The sequence below is a fragment of the Ixodes scapularis genome, unplaced genomic scaffold (assembly GCF_016920785.2).
Source record: "Ixodes scapularis isolate PalLabHiFi unplaced genomic scaffold, ASM1692078v2 PGA_scaffold12__126_contigs__length_90152505, whole genome shotgun sequence".
NCBI classification, from domain to species: Eukaryota; Metazoa; Arthropoda; class Arachnida; order Ixodida; family Ixodidae; genus Ixodes; species Ixodes scapularis.
This window is the reverse complement of record NW_024609838.1, coordinates 50470356-50495159: the sequence shown is the minus strand read 5'-3', so window position 1 is coordinate 50495159 and position 24804 is coordinate 50470356. Positions and strand designations below refer to the sequence as shown.

The window sequence follows — 24804 nt, the reverse complement described above, 5'->3', positions numbered from 1 at the left end:
CTCAACTGGGCCACCATTGCACAAGCTCTGGACGTTGAGTCGAACCCGTAAAAGTCTGCCACAGTTTCCAATTGGATGATGAAAGCTTGCCAAGACGACTGCCCATCGAATGTTGGCAGCTTGAGTGGCAGTCCGTGGTACAGAAGCAGTCGAATCCGAGCTTCCATGGACGAAACACCATCATTGAGGCGTTGCCCTACATCGGCAACCTGACGTTCGAACGCTGTTTCCAGCAGAGACAGACGGGTTGCAAGGCAATCGTCGGGGGTTCCAAGAAGGTTCACGATGTTCGTGGCACTCCTTTCGTCGAGCAGATTAGCTAACCGCTCCGTGATTTGCATCGCCGCGGAAATTGAGATCACGCCACTTGCCTCCGATTGGGTTGCCATCTCGTAATCCCACCCCTGCCACCAAATGTTGCGGGAGTCCCAGCTCATGGGCTAAACGGGCAACCCAGAAATCAGTCCCCCATCCTCCACCCGACCTCTCCTTCTTCTTCTCCTTTTCTTCCTTTTCCTTGTCCGTTACAATATATATATATATATATATATATATATATATATATATATAGATAACGGGCATGGTGGCGGGAGGCCGAAGGCGTGGGTATAAAACTGAGAAGAAAAAAAAAAATATATATATATATATATATATATATATCTATGCAGGGATGGGGCAGTATTTAAAATACGTATTTCAAGTACTTTGTGTATTTTGCGTTTCTATTTAATTAAAAATTGGGTAATGTATTTGACGAGTGCATTTAAATACTAAAACGTGAGTATTTTAAATACATTTGTAATTAAAGACAATTTTGTGGGCGAAAATACATACCTCAAATTTATTGTCACTGCCCAGTGCAGGAAGAAAACTACGTTCTGCACCGAATGCAGTGTCTCTCAATCAAGCCCAAGCGTTTAATGACTTTGTGATTACCGTGCCATTCCAGGGCAAGAGTAGTGCAAAATCGACGTTCACAGCCAGACTGGCTAAATAAGTGCCTGTGACAACTTGTGATGCTTTCCAGCCTGATTTCCATTCATATTTTTAACTGGAATATTCTCAATGCGCGGGTCGTCCAGATTTTCGTAACTGGTGCAAGCTGCAACAATAAAAGCCTCTCTAGCTAGTGCTGCGTGTCTTGGTCGTCTCGGTTCTTTGTTGGTCTATACCAAAATGTAATCGACAAAAAAAAAGACTGCTTGAAGCTCTGTACTTTTTTCACCTATTACGTGCAAGCTGATTACATTTTTTTTTATTATATCTCTATTACGTTACTAGAGCCTCGCACACTAACTCCCGAGTGTGCAATGCAAAATTAAAATGAGATACCTAGAAACCCGTTGCAGGTGCCCTAAAGTCGCCGACGCAAATTTTGAGGAATGTATCTGGAGGAGACCAAATACATTTGGTTGTATTTGTATCTTGTACCTAAATGCTTTCTTTTTCAAATGTAATTAGATTTGTAATTAAATACATTTTTGACGAAGTATTTTGTATTTGTATTTCGATACATATTTGCATGTATTTTGCCCATCCCTGTATATACATAGATATATAAGCGATTTTTAATGGTTTTCTTCGAGGCTAGCCCAGAGAGGTCGAGGTGAATACGGTGGGAGGCCCGTAATCATACGCTTGGTGTGTGTTTCAACGTGATACGTTTTTGGCTAGCTGCTCCGGATTTCGTGAAGTTGCATCTCGTGAAGCCACGGCCTCTGTCATCACATGACGTTATATTTTTTTTTCGCTAAATATAGTTAAAAAATTGACGGCACGAGATTTTAACACCAATTCAGTTGTCCCGCTAATTTTGACGGCGAAACTGGCGTCTCATGACTTTGTGACGCGTTACCTATAAACAAATTCAATTTCTCCGCTAGATTAAGCTGGATAATTGACACTACCTGGCCTTAAACCCAGTTCAATATGCACCGTATCGCCATGGAAATCTTTGAGTTTCGATTCAAATGGCTTACCCTGTACATCATATTCCTTCATGAGCTCCTCATATATTTGTTCCTAAAAGGTCAAGAACTCTGACCCCGAGCGAACATTCATGTCATGGCGGGCCCTCAATGATTACCGAGATTCTTGTGCTTACATATCCCCTATGTCTGTGGCGGGGCCAGATGGTTTGTTTGGCACACACCATCAGGTTTTGTGTCCGAACTCACAACTTTCTCAGTAGTTCTAAATCCTCTTGTTACTCGTGGTGCGTTCTGCACTTGTGCCAGACTGCAGTCGTTGTTTCATGCGACACACACTGTCGATGTGGCCGATTTTTCTGCCGAAGTCACTCTGAGAATCTTTAGATCGACAAAACTCCCTTGCTTTAGCTCTACCGCATCCGTTGCAAGGCTTTGTTTTTTTTTCCGCTGTGCTGTTCATTTCTCGGTTGCCAGGGCGTGTTTTTCCTTCCTCTTGCCCTGACGTACGGCTTTGACGTGGGTTGCCCCCATCTCGTTCTGCTGCCCTCACAACGCTCGTGCTTCGAGCAGCCAACTCAGCTGCCAGTGCTTTTTCCTGGGCGATCTTGAAAGTGAGGTTTTTCTTCGCAAACAGTCGATTTTGACGGTCTTCGTTCCTGAAACCTCGGAGTAATTCCTCGATATTTAAAACTTTGCAGTTTTGTAAAAACTGCCATAGTTCCACAATTCCGCAATGAACAATGCCACCGACCTATCGAACGCTGATTCCGCCGATGGAAGGAATTCCGGCATACGATCTCCGACGGTTGTGGGGCGAAATATTCCTTGAACGTGGCGAGTATCTGGCTGAAGGTCTTTGTTTCAGGAGTTGGAGGCGCGAGTAGTGACTGCACTAAGTCAAAGATAACAGCTCCAAAAACGCTTAGAAAGACTGGACGTTTCATGGTTGGGTCGGTGATATCGTTTGTCTGGAGCCAGAAGTTCATTCTTGCCACGTAGGCGTTTTACTTCTCCGCATACACAGGGTCAAATTACTTTCAGTACCAAGGTTTCCATATCTCGTGGAGGGTACAAGGAGGGTACCGGAATAAAGGACGATGTTCACAAGCATTGTGCCTTGCCCGTAGATTCCGATGTAGGGCCGTAGGGTGCGGCAGTCTCTACGCAATTCGCTCTTCGTCGGCAGATGTTAGATGCTGGCCGGTAGATGAAATTATAACCTTATAATAAAAGATAAAAAGGCAACGTAAAGACGACGTGACATGTTCGCAGGCTCGTCTTGAGCGTTGGCTGCGTGCTTCGCATTGTTGCCGCGATGTGGCATGGCCTTCTAGGTTTGCGATCTATCCTCCAGATGGTGCCACCACTCAATAAACAACACGCAGAGACAAACGATAAAAAAAAAAAATTCAGAGAGGGAAGAGTACAGGGAGGGGTGCGCCGACGGCCTTGGAACGGCAATGTTTACGAATGTCCCTCGGGCAGTTTCCTGATGCAAGAACCCTATGTTTTCCTCAGAGAGGGCGAGCGAAGGTCATGACAGATTACCCCATCCGTTATCCCCCCGCCCAATATCTCCAAATATTGTCAAAAATGACCATTGATGAGACAATGATAACTGAAGAAACTAAACATTAATTGAGCAACGGTGTGCCCAGAAGATAGAAGAAAACAGAATACAAAAGACCAAAGATAACAAAGAAGCGTTCCGGGCGTCAAGGCCGGCGAAACAGCAGAATCGAACGCTGGGGCGAGAGTGACTCCGGCTTGCCACGCGGAGCACCTTTTGTAGCCACGTGGGTTTCTTTAACATTCGGTCTAGAAGGTTCACCGCGTAGAGCATTCGTGACACGAACAGACAAGAAAGTTCTCTAATTGGTGAAAACTCCAAGTAGAAAAAATGAATAAACAAGCATTCCGCTCTCTGGAATCGAACCCAGATCCTCCGTGCGACAGTAATCGCTGGAATCCAATCCAGATCCTCCGCACGGTAACCATTCAACTACGTACACGCTCGTTCAGCGGCCGAGCGTGGTAATATCTTCTTTGTGAGCAAGGAGGACTCGGCGTCCTTGAAAACAATTCACTTAGTTAATTCCAAAACTGACAGTGCCGGGGGCGCTACGCATCCCCCGGACCAGTCCATTTATTTATTTATTTATTTATTTTATTTATTTATTTATAAACACCCTCAAGGCATGAAGCATTATAGAGGGGAGTGGTACAGCAAATACAATAAGTAAAATGGAATAATAATTGGGAAAGCATACACGAAAGAAAATAAAAAAAACAATGGTTACAAATGATTAATACACTTTGATACTATATAGTCCACTAGCCTGAAACCGGCAAACACAACGTCTTCTACTAATACAGTTAAATAATCAATCAGATATATTTTTTAAGGCAGATTGAAACAAATCATAATTAGTAATAGTGGCTATCAGAGAGGGAAGGTGGTTCCAGTCACTAGACGTACGTGGGATGAAGGAATAAAAAAAGGAATTAGTGTTGCATGAAATGACTCCTACTTTATGTGGGTGATCCATCCGTGACGACATGTATGAAGGTGATGTTAACAGTTCACCGCGTAAAGTGGTGTGGTGGAAAATTTTATGGAACAAACAAAGTCGTGCGTTTTTGCGTCGTGACGCTAGGGAAGAAAGACCTAGGTTAGATTTCATGGAGGATACGCTAGCAGCTCGTTGGTAGTTAGAATATATAAATCGAACCGAGTTATTTTGAATCATTTCCAACTGATTAACGAGAGTTTCGATGCCAGGATCCCATATCGCTGAAGCATATTCTAGTTGTGAGCGCACAATTGTTTAGTAGAACAGTAATTTAATAGAAGTAGGGGCCGAGTAAAAGTTGCGTTTTAGGTAACCAAGCATACGGTTAGCTTTGTTAGTAATGGAGTCGATGTGAATTTGCCAGCTAAGATTAGAAGTAATATGGACGCCTAAATACTTGTATGATTCGACAATTTCGAGTAGACTACTATCAAGGTGATATGAAGGTAAGTTAGCGGAACAACGAGAGATTCGCATGAATTTGCACTTGTAAACATTTAGTGTCATATGCCACGTTTTGCACCAAGAAGTGATAGCGTCAATATCAGATTGAAGTGCATGCACGTCATTGATAGAGGTTATTTCCCGGTAAAGAACACAATCATCTGCGAATAGATGAATCGAAGATGATACACAGTTTGGTAGATCGTTAATATAGACAAGGAAAGGTAATGGCCCAAGTACAGTACCTTGGGGTACGCCAGATATTATAGGGTGAAGGAGAGAGCTGACTTCATTCGCGGTTACAAATTGCTGACGATGTGTGAGAAAGCATTCAAGCCATTTTAGTATGTTAATATCAACACCTATTTTTTTAGTTTTAGTAGCAGGAGCTGGTGAGATACCTTATCAAATGCTTTCGCGAAATCCAGATATATACAGTCGGCGGATGATCGGTTGTCGAGTATAGATTGCAACTTATGGGTGAATAAAGCCAGTTGTGTCTCGCACGAAAAAGATTTGCGAAAGCCGTGCTGTGCGCGGTGAAAAAAAGAATTCGATTCCAGATAGTTCGCGATATGGGAGAAATGTATGTGTTCTAGAATTTTGCAAGGAACGCTAGTGATTGATATGGGTCTGTAGTTGTAGGGTGAGTGCTTGTCGCCAGATTTGTGTACGGGAACCACCCTCCCTATTTTCCAGTCCTGCGGGAGCTCGCCAGAATTGAGGGATTGCTGAAAAATTTTTGCGAGGGCGACAGGGGTATAGGCTTTCGTGTTTTTTAGGAACATGGGAGTAATACAGTCAACACCAGAGGAGGAAAAAAGTTTGAGAGAGTCAATTATTTTGGCAACACCATCAGTCTCAATATGCACAGGATACATGGGTAAATACTCAGGGTTACTAAATGAAGGCAAAACGTCAGAAAAAACACACGAAAAAGCGCTGGAAAACACGTTGTTAAGCGTATCTGAACACTGTTTGTCATCAATTGGTTCATCGTCCAAATTCGTTAGTACAATTCGCGAACTATCAGCCGGGTTCACTACATTCCAAAATTTTCTTGGATTGTTCAGCAACATATTTGGTAATGTGTTGGTTAGAAAATTTTCCTTCGCCGATTTGACTGCAGAATTATATTCATCAGCCGAGGTACGATATAGAGACCATCGATGTTGGTCACTAGACGTTTTTGCTCTTCTATACATGCGTTTTTTTCGATTGGAAAGGCGCCTGATAAATGAATTATACCAATGTGCTTGCGGATTATAACAGATTACACGAACTGGAATAAAACGGTTAGCAAGCTCTGTCATCTTCGTTTTTAGAAGCTTCCAATTATATTCAACTGAGCGTGCTTCGAACCCGTTTATAAACGCTTGTAGAAATAAAAACAGTTCATCATTGATTTGGTTAAAGTCAGCATTAGGATAATTACGTATCACTTTAGTTCTATTAGAAAACTTTTTACAGGAATAGTCACAGAAATATTTAGTAGAGAGTGATCACTTATTTTCGGCATGTATGTTACTTCTGAGCATAACTCGGGACAAGTAGTTAATACCATATCTAACAGGTTCGCACTTGTCGGTGTAACTCTGGTTGGTTCGGAAATAATCTGTGTAAAGTGAAAGTATGAACATAACTCGATAAACTCCTGGCAAACAGACGAGGACGAATTTAGTGAAGGGGGGGACGTTGACCATTTGATTCCTGGATAATTAAAATCACCCAGCAAGAATACAGGGGATGTTGGGTACCGTGTGATAACGATGTTTATGGTATCATAGAGCTCAGTAACAAAGGTAGAGGAATCATTCGGGGGGCGATAGCAAACCCCGACAACCATTCTACAATGAGCTAGTTTTACAGACGCCCATATAATCTCTAAGCATGACGCAATATGAAGTGCGAATGACTCAAATTTCTTTTTAATCGCTATTAGTACACCACCACCTTGCCTCGTTTCCCTATCTCGTCTGTAGAAATGAAATTGATTGGACAAATCGAATATTTCATTTTCACGATAGTTACTGTTAAGCCATGTCTCTGTTAACACGACAATATCGGCAGAGCAAGAATCAATAGCAGAAGAAATTTCGGTGCGGTTTTTGACAACGCTTCTGATATTAGTAAATAAAATAGAGACTTGTGATAAAGATGCACGATAACCACAGCCCCTCGGTAACCCCTACGTGTCTGACGTATCACGTTGCCTGGATGACGCAGCGTGTTGTCCCGAGGGCACAGTTGTTGGTGTATCGGTAGTAGCTGATTGTGAAATCGGAATTCTTGACTCACAAATTTTATCGGAGACAGGGTCGTACGTGTATAATTTTCCATTAACGGACAGTTTGTTGTATTTCAGCTGGAAGGAGGGACTGTTAGGCATCGTTTTGGCAAATTCGGTCAGTTTCCTCCGTACTTCGCGCGTCGCGGGTGAAAAATCCTCAGTTACACTCACGTCGTGTTCTTTCAGTTTAGCTTTGGCCTGAAGTACCTTTTCTTTAGTTTTAAAACTAGAAAATTTTATTATTACGGGGCGGCACCTTGAGCCGGAAAATTTTCCTAAACGGTGAGCGCGTTCGATATCAATCGAGGCTAGCTGAATACCAAGCCAGTTGGACAACAAGTTTGATACCTTTTCTTCTGTTTGTGGCCACGTTTCCTGAATATCTGAAATTCCGTAGAAAATCAAATTGTCACGCCGTGACCTGTGCTCTAGTTCATTAATACGAGTCTGCAATAATTGGTTTTCTCTTTGAAGACCTTCTACCGTGTTGGAAGTATTCCGCAAATCAACTTCAACACTATCTAGCACCTCTAGCTTCTCTTCGACAGCTGTTAATCTACCGCCTATATTTGTAAGCGTAGATTCAATGTTTTGTTGACCGTTTCTAATTTCAGTGATGCTTTGTTTTAATTCCTGATTACCTGTTGCTATTTCAGCTGATTGCTTTTGAAGATCGCGCAACATGCGCAAAATTTCTATGTTTTGCTCTGCCTGGGTCAGTGCAACCGCTCCCTCAGTATTATCTTCTGTCATACTAACCATGGGCTGGCTAGTTTTTCCTTTGGTGGACTGTGACGACGTGGTTCGTGTGAAAGGGCCGGGATTGGACTCTACGTCACCCGACATCAATAAAAGAAGACAATTTGTCAAGTACTCCAATATCACACTAAGAAACACCCGTGGGCTAGGGAACAGCAATAGCAAACGTTTGTTTTTGTTTTTTAGGTTCAAAGGAATGTGGATACCCACCTGAGGTACGAAGAAACAAGGTTTGTAAGCCATTGCGGCCGTCGCGCTGCTCCCGTGCCGACTGGAGAATTCACTGAACTGCCAGCCTTTTACATCTGGCGCTGCGGGCGTCGTCGATGTCGATGGGTTTTCTTTGATGACGCGAGGCGAATCGTAGATCCAGGTGGCCTGCTTTACGTCATCATGTCGGCGGAAATCGCCGACTGGAACTGGCGGCAGCGAATCCATGGTGATGAAGTCGAAGGCGAAACCATTATACCGGGACGCGCAGTAAGCCAGGAGTGGTAGTAGGACCTGAGGTACGAAGAAACAAGGTTTGTAAGCCATTGCGGCCGTCGCGCTGCTCCCGTGCTCACTAGAGAATTCACTGAACTGCCAGCCTTTTACATCTGGCGCTGCGGGCGTCGTCGATGTCGATGGGTTTTCTTTGATGAAGCGAGGCGAATCGTAGATCCAGGTGGCCTGCTTTACGTCATCATGTCGGCGGAAATCGCCGACTGGAACTTGCGGCAGCGAATCCATGGTGATGAAGTCGAAGGCGAAACCATTATACCGGGACGCGCAGTAAGCCAGGAGTGGTAGTAGGACCTGAGGTACGAAGAAACAAGGTTTGTAAGCCATTGCGGCCGTCGCGCTGCTCCCGTGTCCACTCTCCTTTTTATTACCTGCTTTTCATTACCTGTCCCGCTGTCTGCGCGCGGTTACAAGAGAGAGCGTGATCAGGTGGTTAAAGATATACGCACGGTTGGTTCACCGAACACCGTAGCTTCCACTAGACTCTCAGATTCGGGGCGACGGAGTCAAGCCCTAGTGTCGCACACACACAAAGAAAGGGGTCGCGCGAATAAAGGCCATATGACAATGTAGGGAGACCGTGGGGACGGTCGTGCAGCCGCGAAGATGTGCTTTGCAATTCATGCAGTTTTTCAAAAAGAGCTCCTTTCTTCCAAGGAAAACAATAGCAAGTTCCAGATGAGCATCTTAGGACACCATGGTGCAAGTGTTTTTGTTTGAGTGCATCTCATTGCTTAGCGGATTGCTTTTATCAGGCAGAGCGGCTCACTATCTCCGTAATCTACCGTAATCCTACTGGAGCCAGAGAGAACAGGATCAAGAGCTCCGATTGCCAGTAGGGCATTTAGGGTAATGCCAAGTGCGACCTTCAACATGCCGGTTGCCAGTACCACGGATACTCTGGCTGCAGCGCCTTCACACCTGTGGCCTTTCTGTGTTGCGGCATAAATTGATATCGAAAATACGACGCACCGAATTCTCGTCCATGTGAGTAACTAGGAGAGGACCACTTGACCATCGGAGACAGGTGCCCCTTGCTACGTTAATGTACGTTTTCTAGTTATCCGATGAGTTGGAACCATGTCGACCTCTGTACCAGGAATTGAGTAGTTTCAGCGAATATAGGCGGCGCTCCGATCGATCCAACATGGCGGACAAGAGATGATAGATCTGCGACGCCCGTAGAGCGGTAGGATATAAATAAAACAAAGCGTGTCGCTCTCTGTTTGTTGCCGTGTGCGAGACGATCATCGTTTCAACCAAGACCTACCGTGATGCTACAGATGAAGTGTTCAAGCCAATCCAAGGCAAGAAATCTTGCCATAGTCAAGGTAAGTGTGCAAGTGTTCGACGTGAGCTCTCACGCTTGTGCAGCTGTCATCAAGTTGAACCGAATGTACGCGGGTCCAAAGAAAGGTACATATCAACAATGTTCGCGCGTTAAAACTATGACGCGTACTTCTTCTAAAGCTAAACTTATCGGTCAGCGGCTACAAACATTTTCGTTGACGTTGCTTAGATGATATAACCATTCAGGCCTCGCATTAAAAGGTGTTGCCAACTCTTCGGTTGTTCTAGTTAATTGTGCTAAAAAGCGGTTGGATGGAAAGTATGACAACTACAGCATGCAAGGGACGACTGAGGTATTTAACTTGCGTTCTTTGTATCAAAACATCGGTGTCCTTGGTGTTATATTGCGAACAGCTGGTCGGCAATCGTCCTGTTTTTACGTGTAATGTGAACAAGCCCTGGAAGCGTCAATCTCATTCCGATGTGCTTGTGCACTCCTACAAGCCTCGCTTTGGCTCTTGCGGAAACCTTTATTGTAATACCAATAGTCTTATCGGTCATTCGAGTTGTATTTGCCACGTTGATATCTGCTGTGTGTGATCTGCTGACAAACAAGTCTGTATTAAATGCGAGAAGGAGAACGAAGGTAAAATTTTTTTAACTGTTTCCTTTTACAGAACAGGGCAAAACTTCTAAAACAAGAGTAACCTAATCTGATATTTGAGTGTGCTCAAGAATTAATGCCAAAAGGTGCTTATGCTAAGTGGTAGATGTACACAGTTGATTTTCTGTTTGCCTCTTCATTGTAAATTGAAAGATATTTATCAGCACAAGACACGTGTTCTTTTGAAAATGTCTTTTATTTGGGCAAAAATAGGTTTTCATGCACAACCGAAGAGTTCTCAACACCATTTAATGCGAGGCCTGAACGGTCACATCATCTAAGCAACGTCAAGAAAAATGTTTGTAGCCGCAGACCGATAAATTTACGTTTAGATAAGTATACGTCATAGTTTCAGCCTCAAACTCGCAACATTGTTACCCAGGCAGAACAAAACATCGTGGAAACGTCGAGGAAAAGTCCCGGACGTCCGTAACGTCCCGAATGACTTCGATCACGTTTTTTTCGATGTTGGTGACGTCCTTATATAACGTTCCATTAGAGTCCAATCAGTGACGTTCTGACGACGTTGTAGTTTGACTCAAACGTCGTCAACGTTCCCACGACGTCGATGCACGACGTTCTCACAACGTCCAACGCTCACGTTTCTTTGGCGTTGAACTGGAGTTCATAAATGACGTACCATTATTGTCCTGTCCTTGCCGTGCTGGCGACGTCACGTTTCAACTTTAACGTCGTCATCGTCGCCATGACGTCAAGACAAGACGTTTTAGCAACGTCGAACACTCACGTTTTGTTCGACGTTTTTAGATTTTCCAGCTCAATCTCCAGCCGCAGACTCACTGTGGTCAAGGTGACAGAGCTCAAGAGCCGCAAACAAAACTTAATTTTTGAGTGTTTTGAAAAGTTTAATTATTTATACAGTAATTTGCGTATTTCAAAATGCTATTAATTGCACATCGATGACGCTAAAGAGGGCATTTACAAAACTCAATGTACACGAAAGAAAAAAAAATAATATGAAAGCATGTTGGGAATATCATTCCTTTTAGACGTGCTTGTTATAATTTTGGTTTGTTTAAAATATTGTTACGAGTTTAATTTGCGAAGGCTCATGGCATCTAGAACGAATCGAATTGTACCATTCTTGCATTTTGCATGCGCGTTGTCGTCATCCATGGGTCCTGGGCCCTGACACGCGCCTCAGGGGCGCCGCTACACTATCCCCTCTCAGAGGTGATTTCAGGCCTGCATCCTTTCCTAGGAGTATTCATACTGCTCCGCGACCACCCGAGATTGTTTTAAGGTTTGTCAATTTCTCTTCCTATTTTGTAACCCATGCTCACCTGCGCACAACCAAAAAAATTCGCATCAACATCTCACCATAACACCAACTTCCAGCGCCTTAGCGCTTTCGGTAGATCGGGGCGCAAAGTCTTGTCACGTGACTGTCAGTACAGATCTGGCTTTCGGTACCACATGGTGACGTACCCAAACGAAAATCGCATGCCAGCACACACTATATCAGAGCACAACTTCACTGCACACTCGCTAATTTTTAAAGTTGAATCAAAAAAAAAATGCTCAACAATGACGAAGTCCGGTAGATACTGTCAACGGTTTGTGGAAATTGACATTCATGATGCCGACCCTTGAAGGCCCAGATGATAGTCCAAAGAGCGTTCAAGCCCAGTCCGCACTTACGTGCCAAAAAAATGAAAGAAAAAAAAAAACAGCCGGCACGGCGCGAGAGAGAGGGGGAAAGGTAGGCAGAGGAGATGGCAGTGGCATCTCCATAGAGCCCCATGCGATGCGTCGGGAAACTCGGAAAGAAGAGGGCGAGTGAGAAATGTGGGGGAAGATAGCGACGACGAACAATTGACAAGCCTAAGTTCCGGCTGCACGTATTTTCTCAGTCGTTCCCAAAATATTTCACTGAATGTTCTGTTCTTCGAATTGGCCCAGAGAGAACAGCTCTGGGACCCGGTCCAGCTTTTTCCGAAAGCCAGTCACTAGCACCGGCCGTCACGACTACGGGTCTACGAGGCAGGCTGCTATGTCGCCGTGATTTTTTTTTACTTTTTCGAGTCTGCATACAGTATAGGCGCTGCGATCGGATGAGTCGTTCAAGACGCCCCTATGAAGAAGTCGGTGATCGCCAAAAACGCCGCCGTATTCAGTCACGCCTCAAGGACCTTTTTCAAGGCCATAACGCTTCCCACGTTGAATCGTACTACTGCTCGGATCAAGGTGCCTGTGAGGATATGAATGACGCTACCCAGAAAACAAGTGGCAGTGCACATAACGGCGCGTCAAGTCCAGTCTCCGATCAAGACCCTTCAGACGCCTCCGACGATCCCAATCAAGAACGCCCAGCGGACGGGATCCCCCTTCTGAAACCATTCCTGTGCACGCAGCGAGAGTACCAGCTACGCGCAATGGGGCGGTTAATGCACGCGCGTCAGCGCATTAATCAGAAGCAGAACAAGGTAAGCGGTGGAACATTCCGCGCTGCGTGACATCGTCTCTTGTTCATTTACTTACGTGAATTTGTTTGTTCTTTTATATCTTTGAGGGTGGCACATCCAGGGGCGTCTTTTGGAGGCGTATTGCATCTCGTGTCTGAACATGCTCAAATAAACAGTTCGTACCAAACCTGTGTTTTAGTTAATTCCTTCGTACTTGCATGATAGCAACTTGGCTTCGCAATAATACTAAAGGGGAGGGGACACAACGTTTTCCCACGACGGCTAGGGAACGTAATTTGGAAAGGTTTCTTGACGTTCTGTGAACGTCGTTGGTAGTCCGGATGTCGTAAACACACGTATCAGAAACGTCGAGGGAGGACGCAACGGCCCACTGAGACGTGCATGTGACGTGCTACAGACGTCATTTGGAACGTCCCCTCGACCTTCTGTGCACCTTTTCTCGCGGACAATTAAAGGTTTCATCGACGTCGAAGGAAGGTAACGTCCGGACCTTCGACGTTTTGCGACGTCACGTTACAGACGTCTTCGACGTTCTTTCGACGTTTTCTTCGCGTTTATGTGCTGCTTGGGTAATATGTACCTTTCTTGATGACAACTGCACCAACGTGAGAGAACCCACGTCGTCGAACACTTGCACACATATCTTGACTATGATATGGGAAGATTTCTTGCGTGAAGTGAAGATCATCTCGCTACGACTAGCTACGACCACCCACCGCAGCGATGCAGGCGTCGAAGTGGCGCAACACAGTCAGTGGCCGTCACCCGACGCTGCTCGTTGGCATTCACGGCTTTCCGCCCAGGTGGTTCGTTTGTACTTGGTATCGAGTATTATTTTCTGTGCTTGTGTGAACTCAGTGGATGGATATGGGCCGTTCGCCGAAGAACTTCTGAAGAAAATGCCACCCAGTAAAAAAAAAGCACGAAGTCTCAACGCACCAGCTTGGCGGACTGTGCACTGGGCGCGGAAATTGGACCCTGCGGATTATACACCAAATGCTGACTATCTAAATAAAACAAAAACATTTTTAGGCTCAAATTGGCTTTTGCGGACTATACGCCTGGACACTGGTGCCTGTTATTATGCATTATATAGTCACTACTGTTTGTTGTGGCTCAGGACTGCCTTCCTGTAATGATGCAGAGGGGTCCACTGAACTTTGAAATAAAGATACTTTAGCACATCTAGATGCGATGTCCCTTGAAGCCAGGTGGGCAGAGAAAAGGTGTGCCATTACCTAATTTGCCAGCAGCACACCAATGGTCACGATGAAAACTCACCGAGTCAATAATCATTTTTCCACCACAATATTTATTGCCGTGTAATCACCAATTTGGTCCATTAATAATCTTGAGGCTGTAGCCTATAGCACGTCCATTCTGGATCTGCAAAGCTTATGCTGTAGACATGCATCATCACATGAGCATGTTTCTTATCAATCTTAAACGTAAAACGCTAGTTAGGCAACGAAATTTTCGTATCACATTTTTAGCAAATTGGATGGTCCCACCTGTCACACTGTTAGCTTTGGAAGTAAACCAATTCACAATACCACAAGTGGCATACATCGTGCGAAGCATTAGTGCCGCATGTGGCACAAAAATGTCCTAACTAGGGAAGCAAACTTAATCGATCGTGTTGATTACAGCACTTAAGTACGCGAGAAATTATCACTCAAAGAAAGTCACTCGAAAAGGAAGTTTTCTCGCTGAACGAATATGACTTTTTATTGGGCGTTCCGCAATGTAAGGCCGCAGACATTCACTCCGTGATCGGTACAGAAGCATTTGCTTAGCAGTCGGTCGTGCGTGCGAAAAACAACAACAAAAGCAAAGGTGGATTAGAAACGCGATAGATTCACCTTTGCACGGAGTACTTACACTCAAAATCGTGTCAACATGAAGCGTCTATGGCCCACCTTGCTAGCAGCAATCTTAAAATTTATCCGTGTAGTCGTCGCACCCGTGCACCAACCGAAAGCGTTGCTGCAAGCCCCTCCGCCGTCAACTTTGAGTCGCTGTTGAGTCTGAAGAACTGCTCTATGAGGTCCATATCCAGCCACAGAGCACATACACAAGTACAGGAAATAATACTCGGTTCCAAGTACAAGCGAAGAACCCGGGGCGGAAAGCCCTGAATGCTAAACGACCTGCGTCGAGCGACGGCGACTGACTGCGTAGTACACAGGTTGCGCTCCTTCGACGCCTGCATCGCTGCGGCGGGTGGTCGTAGCTAGTCGTAGCTAGTCGTAGCAGATCGTGTCATTTCTGTTGCTCGTACCGGAACACTAGAGCTGCGTAATATTCTTGCTGGGGAAGTTTATAAGCCCATGTTTGCGGCCAACGCATTTACACAAAGCCAGAGCCCAGCGAACCTATCCCCCTCGTTCTCTTTCGGCGACCGGCCGCCAGGGCGGTGACACCGTCGCTGAAACTCCTCAATCTCCGACAAGTCCAATGAGCAATCTGCAGCGATCGGCACGAAAGACGTTCTACTGCGCTATTCATAAGTGCTTTTTTTTCTTATAGACAGTGAGAGACGTTTTCATTGGTTATTTTTGTGTTCGAAATTATTTTAGACAGCAGCTCTTAGGCGCCCATTTCCGTGTTTCGCGCGTCGCTGTCGGCGTAACCGCCTCGCTATATTTAGCGGGAAATTCAATATGTGTTGAGGTAACGTGACGTTAATTATCCCACTAAATCTAGCGCACAAACTAAATTTTTAATGGGTGACGTGACAAAAAAGTCATGTGACATCATTTTCCCCTCTAAATTTAGCGGGGAAAACTATGTCACATGACTTTGTGTCATATCACGCATGAAGAAATTCAGCGGTAGGAGGAAGCGAGAAAGAGGAGGGAAGGAGGAGGAGGAGTGAAGAGGAGGAGGAGGGGAGGTGGCGGGCAGAAGGAGGAGGAGGCGATAGGAGGCGTAAACCATAAGGAGGAGTTGAGGAGGATGGGAAGGGGGCAGGGAGACGAGGGGAAGGTACGGAGTAGGGAAGGAGGAGGAGGGGAAAAAGGAAGGGAGGGTACGGAGGATGAGAATGGACATACCCTTTTCTCCGCACCCTCCCCTCCTCCATATTAAGAGTTGCGATCTAGTTTCACATAGCAGATATTTGTAAAAGTATCGTTTTCTATTTAATTTTTTTCTGTTAAAATATGGCTCCCTTGTTAGAGGGAGATGCGTACTGCAGTGAAGTCTCCCAGTATGTTCAAAGCCGAATGCCGAGGGGACGTTGATTAGTCATCATTTGCAAAGATTTGATTTGCTGGATGGGAGTTGAGGGCCAGTTATATCAACGCCCTATGAGTGTATTTGCCAGTAATTCTCTTTCCTTTACAAGCTCTTTTTGTGCGTGATTTATTTTAAATTCTCGATTGATTCAAGTGGCATGTTCTATTCAACTGTTATGTACCTTTCGTACATTAGGTTATTTTTGGATTGTTACTCTAGGCGCACATTTGACACTGGCGAGCAGAAGATCGAGACCAGCTTTATTTATAATTTGGGAATTATATACACTCTAAGCTCGGTAACCCTTATTATAGGTGCACGTCTTCAAATTTTAGTATACCTTTATTTTATAAGGCACATTGTAACCTATAGCGCCGTAACCTTTAGTATAAGTATACATGCTTCAGATGTTTTAGAGGTTACATTGTATGATTTTACTGTTTGCCATTAGTTGTAACCTTTAAACGGTGCAACAAACTGAAAGGTTACAAAAATATATATTCCAAGACCCACCAATAAAGATATGCTGAAACCTTCATGACACAGTGCTTTTGAGAAATATACTATCTTGACAAAGCTTCCTCGAATTAAATTGACTGTTGTTTTAAGCATGCTTAAGAGCCCATCCGCTAAAAAACACTTATAATTGCACAGCCTCTAAAATATGAGTCAACTTTGTCTAAAAAACACATTTCTCTAAGAAGTGTGTCAAGCTTTAACCAGTTTGCAGCGTCATAGAAAATGTAATATTTTTTTCTCTAAGCTGATTGATGAAAATCGGTAATGGAGGAGATATTCAAACTATGATAGCATCTGCAACAAACATTACCTATCAAACTCGTACTTTACAGCTTTCTGGGCCTTTCCGGCAAAATTATGAATCACACTGCACAAAAAGATGAATGGGGAAAATATTTCTTGGTAAAAGCAGCTTACAACAAATAAATGCCTTACTTGTAATGGGGATAAAGAAAATTTATATCTTTACCATAAAAAATAGAAAAAGCAAGCAAAACTGCTGCATTAAAAAAAATTCTCGCATATGATAATTGGCAATTAATTATGGAGGGAAACAAACTATATCATTCAGCTTTCCTTTCCTCCAGCAACATCCTTTTCTAACAGTGCCAATAGGCACTTCAAACGCCTTCCCATGACCCCCTTGGGCACAGGTTCGCCCGGCACAGTCAGCTTTTGAACGAGCAAGAGCATTTGTGAAAACGCATACGGGTATTCCAGGTTCTTGATGTAATACGTGAGAAGACACAGAATTAGGGCGCGCTCCAGACTACCAGTTGAAAGTCGAACAACCTCAGCTTCGCTGCCAGCAAAAATGCAGGTCCCTTCAAAGTTAGTGTAAATGTGGGGTGCAGTGACTTGTAGCTCTCCTTCTAGCAGCGGCGCCTAGAAAAAGCGTGCAAGGAATATTATTGCTGAGAGAAAAAAAATAGCTCATGTGCAGGGGGGGGGGGGGGAGGGAATGATCTTTGTGCTTTCTCAAGTTCTAATAAAACTTCCAGTTACGAGTAAGCGCTTCTCTGTCGTATTTGTCCCCTCTTTTTCGTCCTCGTTTTTGGCGCGCTTTCTATTTTGTCATAAAAAAATTAGTCATAAGACACCTGTAATCGAGGGAGACCTGCGCTAACATTGAAGGAACCGCACAACAATGGCGGAAGAATTAAAGAAATATAGACCGGAGAAGTACAAAATCGTAATTGATATATGCATACTAATAAAGGAGCTGTAGTATACAGTTCGGGGAGTAAGTAAAATACTGTCGTTCATTTCACTCTACCTTAAATTTGATTTGCAATGCCTGCTCAGGCAACGGGATGCGTGACTTAATTAAGTACAGTAACCTTATAGGAACACTCGCACATTCTTGCTTCTTTATAAAAGCAGCAGTGTCATCGATTCTTCAAGTAACATAATTTTTCCGGGCAAATTGTTTTGTTTAAAGATCCTCAGGCAAATTGATATACAAGACACAATTTACACCATCACCGAGCGTGATCTTGGTTATGTTTTTTCTTAGTACATACTTATTGAATTGGCACTTATGGCCCATGGCACGCATCTCTGGGGCCACATTCTTTGCAACGAAAGTAGCGAGAGACAATGTTACCTAATTAAACCTGCCCTGTTAGGCAAAGTTGTCAATGTACACCGTGTACAGAAAACTGATATAAAGTGTTGAAAGGTGCTTGCACACATACCTCATTTATTAGTTTGTGCCCTATGTTGCGCTGCAAGTAGTTCATAATGTCCAATAGTGTGGATTCGTTTCCTTGGCTTTCGGAAAACACCCTGGCAGCATCGGCCAGCCTTTTCTCCAGGACCACAGCTTGCGATTAAAATCGAACTTCTGCTTCCATGCACAGCTATAAAAAATATTTATTTAAATCAGATCGAAGCAGTGCATATTACTAGGATATTATTGTACTTTAGACAAAGTATACAAGTTTGTACATGCTTGTATGATATGATGTATGTTAAAATCTTGTTAATAGGAATTAACAAGATTTCGACATGGTTGACAGATCCCTGATAAATTAAAAAAAAATGCCTCAACGTTATACACATAGAATTCACGAACAAAAGTTGCTGGATGGATTGTTCACGAGTACACTTTCTCTTATTAGTAAAGAGCAAAGATTTTAATCATTAGCAAAGAGTAAAGACCTTTAAGGACAATTTTTGTTAAAGCCTAAAAATATATTGTCATGCTCCCCATAACTGAATAACAACTGCTGACTTACGATTTCTTCCATCAAGAAATACTCAGGCAAAGGATCCATGTGAATATTGCGGCGGTCCGGAAGGGTTAATTGGAGAAGGACCCTGATCCTTTCCATGTTGTGTGTCACACCAGTTAGGTTGGCTGAACCCAAGGCCTGCAATATGATCATAGCACAGCAACACATTGAATATTGAGCTCAAAAACTCAAAGCCCAAAATAGACGCTACAAACACAAATGCCTCTAAACTATTCTCCCCAGCTTATTTGGAAAGAAAGCAACATGCTGCAACAAACCTGAAGCTCCAAGGCAGCATTATCCTTTGTAATAACCAGAATGGATGCAAGGGCTGGAACAGGCTCTGCCATTTTCTTTGCTCTGTGACTTCGAACCTTTCTTGGGACGGACAATCTTCGCATGAACACACTCTGAAAAATAAAAATTAAGCCCCTGTTGCTACAGTCAACCACGTTATCTGGTGTTTCATAGAATGGAACACCATATAACATGCACTTGAACTAAAAATATTCACTAGGGTGGCTTCACAGCAAGCTAAATGATAACCGCTTTTTCATTTCTCTTAATATTTATGAGAAAGCTGACTTGCGTAAACGTGGCTTCTGTGCTGAAGACGAATTCCTGGTTTTGGACTGTCCCATAAAAGTCGTGCGTACTTCTTTGAAAGTGCTTCTCCCAGTGCATTGTACATCCAACGGCACTCAGCCGTGTTGGTGCTGGTTATGTCATTTTCACTGGAAATATTTGGCACATAAGTAGTCACTTTTTAGGTGCATTAATGGAATGAGGATTCCAAAGCGCTAAGCGTGCACACCAAGGTGAAGGACAAGTGGATATGTAGGTGTTACATATCCAACTGAGGAACAAAATAGTGCAACTTACTCCAGGAACAGAGTGACTTCAGCTCGAAGCTGGCGGCACAGCCTTTTCTGTTGCTTCTGAAAAACAGTTTTTTCTTGGAGTATGGGTTGAACACATTCCGTGGTGTCCTCAAGAGAACAAAGGCGGTCATGTGTATCGTGTATGTCACTTTAACAAGTACATGTACAATAAAACAAAGCTGGCTTCCCCAAAACACAATTTTGTGTACCTCACCAAACATTGATTCATCATTTTTTGAGGACACAATCACATCAGAAATCCAAATCTTTACGCCAAAAACATAGGCAAATGGTACAGAGACAGCAACTTAGCCAACATCATTGGGATCTAACCCACATGGCAAAAAAGCAGGTGTCAAGTTGAAGGGCTCGCCAACTTCAGAAGGGCCCTTGTGGTATGCACCACTGAGCTTGGGGCGCCCTGGCCCTTCCCAAAGGTCGCTACCCTATTGAAAATTCCATCAAGGTACGTAATTTGGGACACTGACTGCCAGTCAGCAGCCTTGGTGGAACGTGATGGACCATCAGACGTCATCTGATGGTCCATCAGATGACGTCTGACCGCCACTGCCAAGGGAATTTCATCAACAAGGGCGGCATTTATATAAAAGTAAAGCTATACGCACTCATAAATATCGCCAAATGCCTCAATAAAACAAAATGTTCAAAAAAAAAGAAGAAGAAAAAAAGAAAAAGCTGGACCACCGCGCATCGAACCCGCGACAACATGCATACAAATCGGGCTTCTTAACAACTATGCTATGCCTCCGCTTTGGAAACTCGTTTTGACTATTCGATTTATACGAGATACTTCGGCTACAAATGCAGTTAAGTCGTCAGCGTGTTATGCAAAGCACTCGTACATCACTCGCCGTACTTCAGTTCTACTCACCTGCCATGTAGAGTACTTTCGCGTCGTAGAGCGATCCTTTTGTTCGCGCGTCACCGGCCCAGTAGACCTATACACCTTGTCATCTTCAACTACACCGCTAAAGTCCCTTACATCGTCGGAACTCACAACAGGCTGGGTTTTGTCGAGTAGAAATTCTACTAAAACATAAGACATTGTAGAGCCCGGGCAGAATCGAAAGGTTAAAGCAAGCGGGCAAACAAAACGAGTCGAGAGCGATCGTTCATGAAAGCTCAGCGAAGTCTCTATGGGCGAAGCGAAGTCGGCGAAGTGTCGTGTTCGGCGCTTCGGCGGGCTTCTGATCAAGGTTGTCGGTCCGTTGCGTGTCATATCTCTAACGTCAGCGGTTTTATGGGCTCACGCCCCGAGATCGTTTTCTCGTGCATAGATTACTTTTTGTATTCATAGATTTGACGAAATAGTGGTATCCGAACGAACTTTACGTCCTTTGACTGTACGTCTGTCTGCACGTCAAAGCTTTTTGACGTACAGTCAGAGACAATCGATGTACAGTCAGAATCGCCACCAAGACATCCTGATGGCATTTCGCGGCGGCCGACTGCCACCAGGAAACCATCAGAAAGCCGACAAGCGGAGTCTGACTGGAGTTTGACTGTAGGTCAGAGTAACTTGTTGGCCAATCAGACATGCTTGACGCACAGTCAGGCACAGTCAGCGGTCCACTAGAAAACATTGACTGCCAAACAGGGTTACATTGATGGATTTTTCCTTCGGGTAGACATTTTCATCTGAAAGTAGTCAGCTACTGAAAAAGGAATGTTTTTGAAATTCCAGAATTTCTTTGATTTAGGAAGGGAATTTTTGCTCTCAAATCTCATCGTCCAGTGATGATGCGAAGGACCTAAGCGCCGTATCTGTGCAGTCATGTGCAACAACATGTGAAGTTTTGGTCTAAATGCTTCTGACCCTTAAAGCTCTACAAAAAGCTTATTGTGTCGCGCTATCAAGAGCTCCACATCCCCAAGTGCATCAGGGGATATTACAGGCGAGAGGAGTAGCTGGCTAATGATACACAGGAGCAAAATACACTCGCAATGAGGCTCTTGCAAGGGACTCTCCGGTATGAAATCATGCATCATAAAAAGAAAATGCAGCAAGAGTACAAAGCTAGAGCTCGCCGAACAGGGAAAGCTGAAGTCTGACTCAAAAGATCGCGGGTAGTCACTCTTGCTTACATGTCTGTGAAAAGAGAACTCAGAGAGGGTCCTGTTGAGCTGACTTAAAGTAAGCCATGATGTTTCCTTGACCATAAAATTGCTAAAGAGTGACAACTCAAGGGTGACAACTCCCTCTAGCAAGATATTCATAGGATCATACAGAAGGTCTGTCAACACTGAAAAGTGACTCATTTGTCCAAGAAAATACCTCAAATTAATTCCAAACTGTGCTGACAACTCCACCAACATTTTCTTTGACTCTGCATTTTCAAGTTGCAACAATTGCCCTTCATATTGGACCTGTGTGAGCAGTGGACACTTTACCTCAAAATGAAAGTTGTGAAATTCTGCAGTTGGAACGGTGCATGGTCTGCATGCTAAGCGAACATTCTTGCTGAACGATTCCTTAAATCCTCCTACACGCCAAGGAATCGCCACAGTAGGCAAGCAATAGCCCAAAAAATGTTTTTTTCACCACATATGGTTCTTAGCTTACACCCCTTTTCTAGACCATTTACAGTGGAAATAAAATCTTCAAGGAGCATGCTCTTTGCTTCTGCTGACTTTAGATCTTTTGATTTTCCAACTGCCAGTAAAGAATGTTGCTTACTTAGATCTCTCCGATGGCTCAATGTTCACAAATGACACATAAAATATTGTAAGCTTGCCTTTTGACCCTCTCTTCATACAGAGCGGATTGGCCAACTCAATGTCATCACAGTACAACAGCATAACAATAAGATTTCTGTCATGAAAACTTGCAATGAGGTGTTTTTGAAATCGGGTTCCATCGCTAAAATCCTTCAGCAGGTCGCTGACTGATGTTTGAAGCTCAGATTGAAAGCAGATCGCAAAACTTGGATGTTGCAACAAATTTTCAAGAAGGCTTTTTAAAGGCACACAGTAGGTCTTCCCCTCAGATGGAAGCATTACTTCTTGTGGAGAAACATAAATCCCTTGATAACGGTAGGGAGCCTTCCTTGCCTTGTGATTCTCGACTGTAGAAACATCAATGGCACACCCGGCAGTCGCCAAAATGTCTGCCACTCCATTCACAAGCACATCAATGGCAGTTTTTGAACAGCGGTGCTGCGATTCGAGATGCCTAGCCAAACATGACAGTTTAGTGAGCAAATCTGGACTTGGCAGGGTTTCTACAGCTTCCATATAGCTGCCCGAATCCACAGTTTCAAAATCGAAAGGTTCATTCAAACAGCTGTTCTCAACACACAGAGTTGTAGCATTGGATACTCGTCCATCAGTGTCAGCAGAATTGATTTGCTTTTCAGGTGTGGCTGTAAAACTACACATTTCATTTTCTTCAGATGTTGAACAAACACTACCAATATGACGTTTGTAGTATGTTATGCATGGAAACCGCTTGCAACATGTTGTGCACACCAATGTGACCTTGTTCATGTGCACATCTTTCATGCGGCGTGAGAAAGCATAGAAATGTCTAGTGGTGAATCTGCATGCAGTAAAGACGTGTTTGCCAACCTTGCTTCTTGTTGGATGTCTGGGAAGCTGGCTCTTGTTACCAGCAGCAACGATTGGAGGGCGTGCTTGTTGTGGCCCTGTGAACACAGATAGTAATTGTTCTCATAAAACACACATATATCACTTCACACAATTTACAAGCCCATAACTCAGTACCATGCAGTCTTTCCCAATTCGGTGCTGCAACAGGAAATGGTGCCGAAAGAAAAGTGTGTTCTTTTTGGTCAGGCAAGTATGACTGCAGAGACCAAATAAGTAATGCAGTGGTGTAAGAGACAAGATGTATAAAATGCTAAGAATTAACTGCTTTTGAAATAAGGGCCAATTTTAAAAATTGTTAGCTATTTGAAGGGGCCGATTCTCTCAACATTTATTTTCCCTTTATTCAAATAGAAGTGTCTTCCTAAATAGATGGATTCAACTTTGTGTTTCCGTACCATGGTTGTGCACATCCTCAGATGTGCACAACCATGGTACGGAAACAACACCTCCGCAGGCTTCTGCATAGTTACAGGGGAGCCTTCATAATTGATAGAGGAAAGGCTATCTGCAGTGAAAAAGATTGTAATCAGTAATCATCAGAAAAGTGTTTTCCCAAATGTTAGTGCCCATTAACCTCTTGAACGTCCAGGTAGAGAAACTACTGGCATTGCCAGTTCATTCTGTTCCTGTGTGCTGCAACCTGGCCTGCCTTAAGCAAAATTTGTGATCACTTCTATATCTTGACACAAATGTTACGACCGGTATGCCACACAATACTAACTATCGTGAGCTGATGGACCTTGAGTGGTGCATTGCACTTCATGGTTTACTGGGATGTTCATTAATTCTGTGGTGACAAAGACAACAAATATTTATCTGTATGATGGCTATATTTGGCGACAACTCAAAGACGAAGGGCGAGGGATAGGAACGTGGGACAGGAGGAAGCAGAGGCAACGCTGGCGAGGAGGAAGAACCCCTCCCCTCGTCAGTGCTGCGTGTGCTTCTTGACTTCTTCCTCTCCCACCTTCCTTTTCGTCGCCCTTCGTTTTTCAGCAGCAACCGACTATAGATACCCAACTGATGCCACGAAAATCAGATTACAAAAATTACATCATGGTTTCTTTCAGTATACATATTTTGTAAAAGAAAAAAAAGAAATAATGTTGCCACCGAATCATTGTGGCATACCCACCATTGCGCGCTAGAGTAACTTCGCTCGGATAAGGTGGCTGACTGCACGAAGCACCAAGATCTACTGGCTCGCCCACTGGCTCTGCAGTCATACATGAAACAATATAATCGCCTTAGCATTCACACACTAAGAGTTGATATTAAGACGGTCAATGTGGCTTTAAGCAACCTCGGACATTTCTCGTCTCAAGCAAGTTAACCCAGCCTTAAAAACAGTTCGCGTTCTCCAACAAGTATCCTGAATATCCATGCAACTACTTG

The 24804-nt window shown here is 43.9% G+C and overlaps 2 pseudogenes; both read right to left on the bottom strand.

Moving 5' to 3' along the window:
* LOC120836989 overlaps positions 1 to 16542 on the bottom strand; it is an 86650-nt pseudogene extending 70108 nt beyond the window's left edge.
* Positions 16543 to 17228: 686 nt separating this feature from the next.
* Positions 17229 to 19604, bottom strand: LOC115324400 (annotated as a pseudogene).
* Between the last annotated feature and the right edge of the window lie 5200 nt (positions 19605 to 24804).